We start from the raw sequence: 9,740 nt of genomic DNA on the forward strand, positions 1-9,740 counted from the left end.
ATAGAAGCTAAAACACTCAGCCTTAGATCAAAGCTAAATGGATATTCCCTTAGAAGCACATATGTGTCTCAATAAAATTTAATGTTTATGAAATATGCACCAATTTAGAACTACATCCAGTTTTTAAATAAATACAAGAAAGTCATAATTATATTAACTACCAGAAATATGGATTATTTTTACCTATTAGGGTTATTTCCAACTTCCATGCTGAGATACCACTTGACTCAACCTCTTAAAATCTAAGCATATATATATATATATATATATACACACACATATATATATATACACACACACATATATGCATATATATTATTTATTTATTTTATTTATTTAAATTTTATTTTTGTTACAGATGTTTCTCCTTTTTTACCCCATTGACCCCCCTCCTCCCCATCCCCCCCACCCTGTCCCCGGCTTTGTTGTCCATGTCCCCTGGTTATGCATACATGCATATAAGTTCTGTGGTTTATCTCTTCCCACCCCCCACCACCCCCTCTTCTGAGGGTTGTCAGTCTGTACCCTACTTCTGTGTTTCTGGGTCTACCCTATCCCTCAGACTGTTATATTCATTATATTCCATATATAAGTGAGATCATGTGGTATTTGTCTTTTTCTGCTTGGCTTGTTTCACTTAGGATAATACTTTCCAGGTCCCTCCATGTTGTCTCAAAGGATAAGAGGTCTTTTTTACAGCTACATAGTACTCCATTGTGTATATGTACCACTGCTTTTTTATCCATTCATCTACTGATGGACACTTGGGCTGTTTTCAGATCTTAGCTATTGTAAATAGTGCTGCTATGAACATGGGGGTACATATATTCTTTCTGATTGGTGATTCAGACTTCTTAGGGTATATTCCTAGAAGCGGGATCACTGGGTCAAATGGCAATTCAATTTTTAATTTTTTGAGGTAATACCATATTGTTTATTTTTTCAGATTGGAATTTACTGGGACCTTTCTCAGCAAAGTGCAATAACTCAAACTTGACTCATCAACACCACCATTCATTTGGTCTTGTAAACTCAAAATATCAAATATTTTTTATACAAACTCTTCCTTCATTTCTTATGGTCAGTTGTTCAATAAGACTTGTCAAAGTTGAACTTGAGTTCTTATTCAATACTTTTTCTTTTCTCCAATGACCAAGACATGCTACACCTTCTTAATCTCAATCATCTGCTGATTATTTCAACACTTCTCAAATGATCTTTTGACATTAGTTGATCGTTTTGCTGCTACAGTGGTAATTTTTAATGATTTCTTTTATAGTTTCACTTTTGTGTAAAATTGTACTGAATTCTACATGTTTTAGGACATTGTTACAAATTACTGAAAATTTGTGTAAGAAAACTTAGTCACATGACCACACATCGGCACTTGGGAGGCAAAGACATGTAGTTTCTATCCTAGGCAGCCATAGACAAGCTAAAACCAGGTTAACATCTGTCTATCACTGAAAAGATAGAGACAGGCCCTGGTAATAATTACCAGTTTCTACATAGTTACGCAAAGACTCTTTAATTGTTTTGTTTTTAAACAACCCTAGTAATACCACTTTTAGATTAAAAGAATTGTAGTATGATTAGTCCAGCAACCTTATTTTTTTTAAAAAACTGTGCTCTGCTGAGGCTTAATATTCAGCCAAGTTGCCCCTAGGCTGCCTCCAGGCAAAATAGTGGTTGGGCAACAAGAATTCTGGCCCCTCAATATCTCTTCAACAAGAATCCCATTATTTTTACATATATATGTGTGTGTGTATATATATATATACACACACATACTTTTAATATGTAATATACATACTTTTTTAATGTGTATTTTTTCACTCTATACCACACAGGTTAATCATAGACATTTTCTCATCCTGGAATAGATATTCATCTTGATACACCCATCTCCATCACCTGAACAATTATTTTTTAAGGTCAAATTGTATTGAAAGCAGAAGACTGAATCTCTTATCAGATGATATAATAAAAGAAAACTGAAAAAAGCACTGTCTGGTATGTATGCAAGAAAATGTTTTCTGCTCAGAATGTGAGAAGAGAATTTTTTGATGTAGAATGTAGATATTAAGAATGTGATTTATAGATAGGTACACTCAAATAATAGACAAGGGCAACTCTGGTTTAAACTTTATGTTAGATCCCAATATTTTTACCTTCCTGACAAGTATTTATGACTTCCTACCTAGGCGTACAGTGCTGGAGGGGACAAGAGTGGTATTTTTAAATTCCCCAAGCCTTTTCCACACCTATCTGCTTAATTTTTCCCCCTTGCCTGCTACATGTTTCTTGGTATTTAGGATCTTAAAACATTTTCAATAGACAGAAAGCTGACCTCTGACATCTAGCACACATTTATAATTTCAGTTCCAAGAGAACACCCACTCCATCTCTTTGACAGTAATCCTTGCCAAAGCTTTAATACATAGGGTGAAATCGCCCACGGCTAGAACTTTTTCTTGGCAGAGGGACATCAAGGGGATGGAAAAAGCTTTGAAAGAAGGTTTTATTGTTCTTTTTAAATTTTTGCACGTTAAAGCTTTATATTTGCCAAGTGCTTCTTACAGGTTCAGCCAGCAATGTGTACGATAGAAAATGTATGCCCTTTTGAGATTTTGCTACAATGAAATTTATTAAAGAACTTTGTGTGGTTTACCCCTTCAGAGATAGCGGAAGGCCTTGCCACTCACATTCCCCAGCTGGCTCCAGTGATCTCTCTTTCCACTTCCTCTTGAAATTTGGGTATGGAATCCACATTGCTATAATGGTTTTACTCATTCTTTTCATTATCATTGAACTCCATTGTGATTATTCTTTCTATTTTCAAATTTGCCATTGTTTCCAATTTTATTTCTTTTGCATTTTTTCAAAGTGCCCATTGAATTCTGGATACATGAAGAAACAATTATAAATAAACCATCAATTTCTTTCAGCTGAACTGGTCCACCACAGTAACCCTGTCTGAGGGATTTCTTCTGGCCAAATCCCGGATCTCTTTCTATTCTAGCCTTCATTTATTTTCCCTGTTAATTCTCATTCAGGGCTTCCAGTATAATAATTCATTATACTACTCCATGTAGTTCCTCATTACTTATTCCTTAACTCCCATCCTTAGATCTGTAACGGGGAATTCTTTTTAATAAAAAATCTGCATGAATGTGTATTATATAGTATAACTGAACTAGGACATATACTGAATTTATTTGGCCCCCCTCCAAAGAAAAATATTTTATTTGAGTAAACTGTCTATATTTGTTGGAGTTTCCACTCTCCCCAAATAATGAAGAGGCAAAAGGATAGTTCTCTAAGGTAATGAGTCTCAAAGATCCAAGGTGGAGAGATGGTGGTTTAAGAAAATTTACTCCAGTAATCCTCCACCCTCCCTTCCTGAGACCCAACCCCTCAACTCCCTCACACGATGTGATTGCTAAATTCAAACTGATTTAATTAGTCAAAACGGATTTGAATGTTTAAAATTTCTTAATCATAAAAGAATAAAGACAGGGAGTCCATATAAGACTTTAAGTTTACCAGAGAAGAGAAAAATGGCAATACAAAAATACTTAATTACACTTTTAAAATGTATCAGTTTCTATTTCATTGAAACTGAATGCAAACATAAGCTTTATTTTCTTTAAAAACTATGTTATATCCATGGACTTTATGATCTCATTTAAGCACAAAATTTCAGTCTTATTTCATGTCATTCATTCATTCATTTAATTAGTGAAAACCGCATTTCAAAGAGTGGAGATCAAAGATATGGAATTACTATTAGTAAAAACATTTTTCTTTTTAAAATAAGGCAAATACATTGTGCAACATAAAATTGAAGCATCTGCTTTTGTGGTAAACAAAAGTTGTTAAGGAAATTAAATCAGCAATCGGCAAGTTTACCATGTGAAACTATCTGAAATATTCTGGACATTTTGTTTAAGATGGTAACATTAAGGTGATTATATTTATTATCCAAGCTGGGATACTTCTAAGAATAAAAGAGAGCATTATTAATAATTATGTTGAATTACAGATAAAAAGTGGGACTATCTCTAAACAAATTGAGATATATGATTATCCTAAAAATTAAATCAGATAAACTTTATACACTTTTGCACATTAAAACTTTGTATTTGCCAATATAAAGCTTTATATTTAGATATAAATACAGTCCCACATTCCATAACTATTTTTTAATAAAAATGTTAAAAGATACCATAAACAAAGTAAAAAGAAAAAGTGGAAGATAAAGTACAAGAGGACAAGTTTCTATAAAAAGCATCAAAAAGCTAACAGAAGAGCTACCATTATTAGATAATATGCTATTTATATGCTAGACCAGAAAAGAAACATTTTCAACTGGAATAAAACAAATGTCTTGATTTCTCTTTCAATTCAAAATAAAATTGAGTTATAAAATGGAGGTATGTTTTTAAAAAATTCAAGTCCAAGTCACCACGATTAAATTAAAAATAAAAGTATGAGTCGACCATCTAGGAGCTCCATAATATAGCTGATAATTTAGTCATTAGCAATGACAAAAACTTCTATGGTCTGACCCCCAGGCTGACAGATGCAGGTGCCATGTTAACTATTGCATATCTGGTTCACAGTTTAGGATATGAGCACACCGAAATTTTATCAATAAGCTTAAGAAATGTTTCCTATTAACCAAAAGAGAGCTGAAAGTACATAAAGAGGGGAAAATGTTTCTTATAAATATGTGTACCCTAAAACATTTATTCAATGCCTGTTTCACATGCGAATAGTCTAGAATTTGTCTTAAGAACATGATAAAGATCTAGTCCATGTTTACAAACAACAATAGCAAATTCCTTTCTTCTACAAAACACAGACCTAAAATGTGTAAGCATCATAGAATTTTAGAAAAGAATCATAATTGAATTTTAAAGCTGGAAACATAAATCTATTATTAAGAAAGCATTCAACTTATTGAAATATGCTTAGATCATTTATAATAATGTAACATTTCTAATCTAACATACTATTCATAATATATGCTCTGTTTAGAAAGGCTTATAAAGCAAAATGATAATATTTATAATTATTGGAACAAAAATTAAACATCTAAATGATGCTGTCACAAGTTATTTCTACTTTCAAGACTCCATCCTTGTTTACAAAAGCTCACCTGTGTTTAGCAAACTGTAAACAAATATTTCATTCTATAATAAGTAAATTCATATTTATGACAAGAACATTTATCAGTCTGTTTAGATTCCCTCTGTCTCCTAACTCAACTTTTATAACTTAAACGCTTAATTGTCCTTTATTTTTTTTTATTGTAGATGCTCTTCAGTAAACACTAATTTCATAATTTCCTAGATAAAATCACAGCAAATGTTTTCATATAGGTCCAACAGAGTTTCTTATTTTTCACCAATATAAGAAAACAAAATGTGTTCTATTTCCCTTGCATAGCAATATCAAGAAGTAATTTTTCCTCCATCAGAAAAAAATTCATGCAAACCGACTCTAACAGAAAGTAGAGTAGTACTGTGGAAGGAACTGAATGTTTTTCCTAAAGACAGTTCATACCAAAGTCTGAATGCCTATATTTTTCATCTGAAACCCCATGGTCCTGAGATCAAATAGGTTTTAATGCTAATAAACTTGCCAAGATTTTTTGTTTAAGTACAAATAGTTAGCTTTAGGGTCTTGTGAAATAAAAATCTTTTTTGTTTGTTTGTTTCATTTTGTTTTGTTTCATCTTTAAAATCTACCTTTACTTTATGTTTCCACAGCACTGGGACTCCCGGGGATGATAAGCGGCCTCTCTTCCCAGGGTCTGGCCTGTTTAAAACCTCCCTGCGTCCCTCGACCACCAATAGCACTGTGGTCGGAGTGGGCACGATTTGGTGGAACCATTAATTCGTTTGAGGCTATAATTTTTGTTCCAGTAACTAACACTTCATTAAGTTGAAACAGTTTCATTATGAAAGGAAATATTCACAGAGAACTTAACCAATGAATGGAAAATCACTAAGTTTCCAAACAGTTAGATTCACAATAAATGTAAAGCTTATTAATGAAGTTGATCTATGGTTTGAATTAAAAAAAATTTTTAATCATAAGAGAATAAAGATGGGGGTACTTGTCAGCTTTGAAATTTACCAGAGAAGAGAAAAATTGGCATACAAAAAATAATTATGATTTTAAAATGTGTCAGCTTCTATTTCATTGAAATTAAATACAAACACATGCTTTGCTTTCTTTAAATATATATATATATATTATGTCCTGGACTTTATGCTCTCAATTAAGCACATTCAGACTTCTTTAATTGCATTCATTCATTCATTCATTCATTCATTCATTCAACAGCTATTTACTAAATACCCACTTTGTTCAAAACATTGAACTGGGACACTAAGGTGAACAAAATCAACAATTCCCTGGAGAATTAACCTTACAGGCAGTAATACAGAAATGACATAACCAAGGTCAAGTTTATTTTATTCAAAATCATGTTAAGTGGCATAAAGGTGAAGTCCAGGGTACTAGGAATGCTTCTCTAAAAAAAAAATTATTTAAAATCATATCTGAAAATGAGTGGATCTGGTTTAGGTGAAGATAGGAAAGGTGATTAATTTAATAAGAACAGACACAGTCAGGGGGAAAATGGTATGACTCATTTGAGGAGGTGAAAAGAAAACCCTCTGTGCTCTGTTGGAACACAAAGAACTAAGTAGAGAAAAAGTGCTGACTCTGGAATCTGATGGTTTGGATTCAAACTCTCGGCAACTTTCATTTTTCATCTGCAGGACAAGGATAGTAACACTATTGACTTCATAGTTGTTGTAAGGATTAAAGAGTTTACACACTTACGAGCTTATGGTAGTGCCAGGCACACATGAAATGCTACAGAAATGTTAGCTCTTTTTATTATTAAAGTTGACATAATCCCAACAAAAGCCTAAAATATATGTTATTGATTGTACTTTTCTTTTTCTGTACTAGATCCTCAGTTATACAGTAGAATGAGAACAAGAATTCTTTGCACGCGCACACACAGTACATACTGAACCATTTAAAGCAAATGGACATCATGGTTAAGCACCAGCATACATTTTCAAAATACCCTTAATAAAGATCTCTGCAACTAGAGTCTCAGGAAATTCAGCTTTTTTTTTTATTGTAGTAGTGGTCATCATATTGTTTTTTGTTTTTGTTTTGTTTTGTTTTGTTTTGTTTTATCCTCACCCGAGGACATTTTCCCAATTTTTGTAAAGATAGAGTGGGAGGGAGAGAGAGAGAGAGAGAGAGCAACATCGACGTGAAAGGGACATTTCGAGTGGCTGCCACCCGCACGACCAACCAGGGCCGGGGACAAACTGCAACCGAAGTACATGCCCTTAGCGGGAACCGAACCCGGGTCTCTCCGGACCGCAGGCCAACGCTCTAACCGCTGAGCCAAACCGGCCAGGGCATCATATTGTTTTTTGGTTTAGTTTTGCTTTAGCAATGCTAAGTCTTTAAGGCTGGAAAACATTGTTTTCTGTATTTATCAAGTCTAGAATTAAGTTTCATTATTATGACCAAACTCTTAATAGTAACAACCCTTGTAAATCTTTTTAAAATGCAGTCATCCACAAGCTTTCAGCTTTAAATTAATTTTCATAATTTTTGTTCTTTTTCCCCTCCTTTCTTTCTTCGTATTTAACATCTTTCTATTTTATCCATTCCTTACTATGTAGCTAACATAAACTCTATCCCCCACCTTTTTTTTTCTGTAGGCTTGGCCATTTATATTTATTTACATTCTTCTTATATTCTTGGTCTATTATTCTTTCTTTCCTGATCGTCTTTGAAGACTGTGATATTTAGGACCTCCCATTTGTAGAAGGATTAGCAAGGCCAGTTATTTTCAAACCATTTGCTATCTAGGCAGGAGATTATTCCAACACTGTTCTCTGACCTGAGGTCATCAAGTTCTCACATATAGCCTATAAATGCAGAATTTACTGCAGAGACCAGTAAACCCACTGACAGTGATGTTCTTAGCCCAAGTACTTATCTGACATTCCTAGTGTAACAGAAGTTCAGGCTCTGGATAAATCCCTCTATGCTCTGCTGGAAAGATTCCCAGCTTGACTGATGTTCACTCAGGAAGAGATGGAGGATTTTTCTAAATTTATCTGAAAATGAAACTACTCAGGGGAGTGACTATAATCCATTTATAGTCTGGCTGTACATGAACATCTATCCTGAAATTTGCCTACAATCATCAAAGACTGAAAGTATTCACTCCTGAAGCCCAACCTAATACTTGTCTTATTTGGTTTCCAAATTCTGTGTTGGATCTCCAAGACCCATTTGTCCCCCAGTTATCTTAATTTTAAAATACGTGATGCTTTTTACACTATATAGGCACCAGCATGTACTACTTCATTCCTAATTGTTTTCAGATCTACACTTTTTCCTCATCATACAATTAATAATCAGGTCATTATGAAAAATTAGGAAGCAGAATAATACATATCCATCATCACCCACTTCTCCAAGATTCCTTGTGATCAGTTCAGCATATTTCCTTTCTAAATGTCTAAAACTAAGGTAATTTTTTTCTCATGCAGTTAAATTCTAGAAAAAACAACAACAGTATTTCTCTTTTGAAAGTGAAATCTATAAAGAGTCTACACACCTACCAGTTCTCCCCTTAATATCTGTAGCATTTTAAAATATAAAGAGGAGCATATACCTCACAGATACCACCATTTCCAGGACAATATATTTTTCTAGTTTAAAAAAGCACAATGATAAAATTACACATTGAAATCAATAACCATCTTTAGACAATAGGAGAGAAAGATGCCTTAAGCTAACAAGGATACAAACTAGTATTCTTCTTTCCTGAATTTTTGTATTTAGAGGGGAAAAAAGAAAAAGAAGGCACTAAGTTCTTCTTGAGATTTTTACTTTGCCAAGAAAACTTGCCATCCTGGTTAAATTATATTTCATAATTCTGGGGATTTTAAAGTCAAATTATACACCAAGTAATTGTGGTTGAATGTGTATCTATCCATTTAGGGCTTTTTGCAAACACATACGATTATTTAAAGTGGATTAACCACAACTGTTCAATGAAGAAATAGCATTTCTGTGTGTCACACATGAAGATATGCTAACATTCAGACAAAGGCTAATGCTGCTGTCTGAGTTCTAAAATGCAGAAGAGTTTTTACCACAAGGGGCCATATCTATAAAAAGCACTCTTAAATGAACAGAATGAAAAAATTTACTTTGGAGTCACTTAGTAATTTTTGCATTCCACTGGGGTTTTTTAGTTATAGGAAGAGCATAACAGTGTAGAAACAAAGTCCATGTTCAACAGATTCTCTTTTACTTACTTTTCTATTCTTAATCCTAGGTTGACCAGAGGAAGAGATAATTATTAAATAAAATGCATTATTTTCATTTTTTTCTTCTTCCTTTGATGCCCACAGATCAGGCAATAGAGACACACTGGGATAGAAGTGGGATATTACAACTTTTCCAAATAGCTATCAAACCCAATGCCTTTGGGGCCTTGACAATTATTGCTCTAGAATCTACAGTATGTTTAGGACATCATCCAACTTGCATATGAGATTTCTTCCTTTGTACCATGAAAAAGACTAGAGGAAAAGTTAAAACTGTCCACAGATTTGCTAGAAATACTGGACTGTCAAATACACTATCCAGGTTCTAAAACCACAAAGTACAAA

This window comes from Molossus molossus, unplaced genomic scaffold (assembly GCF_014108415.1).
Source record: "Molossus molossus isolate mMolMol1 unplaced genomic scaffold, mMolMol1.p scaffold_m16_p_16, whole genome shotgun sequence".
NCBI lineage: Eukaryota > Metazoa > Chordata > Mammalia > Chiroptera > Molossidae > Molossus > Molossus molossus.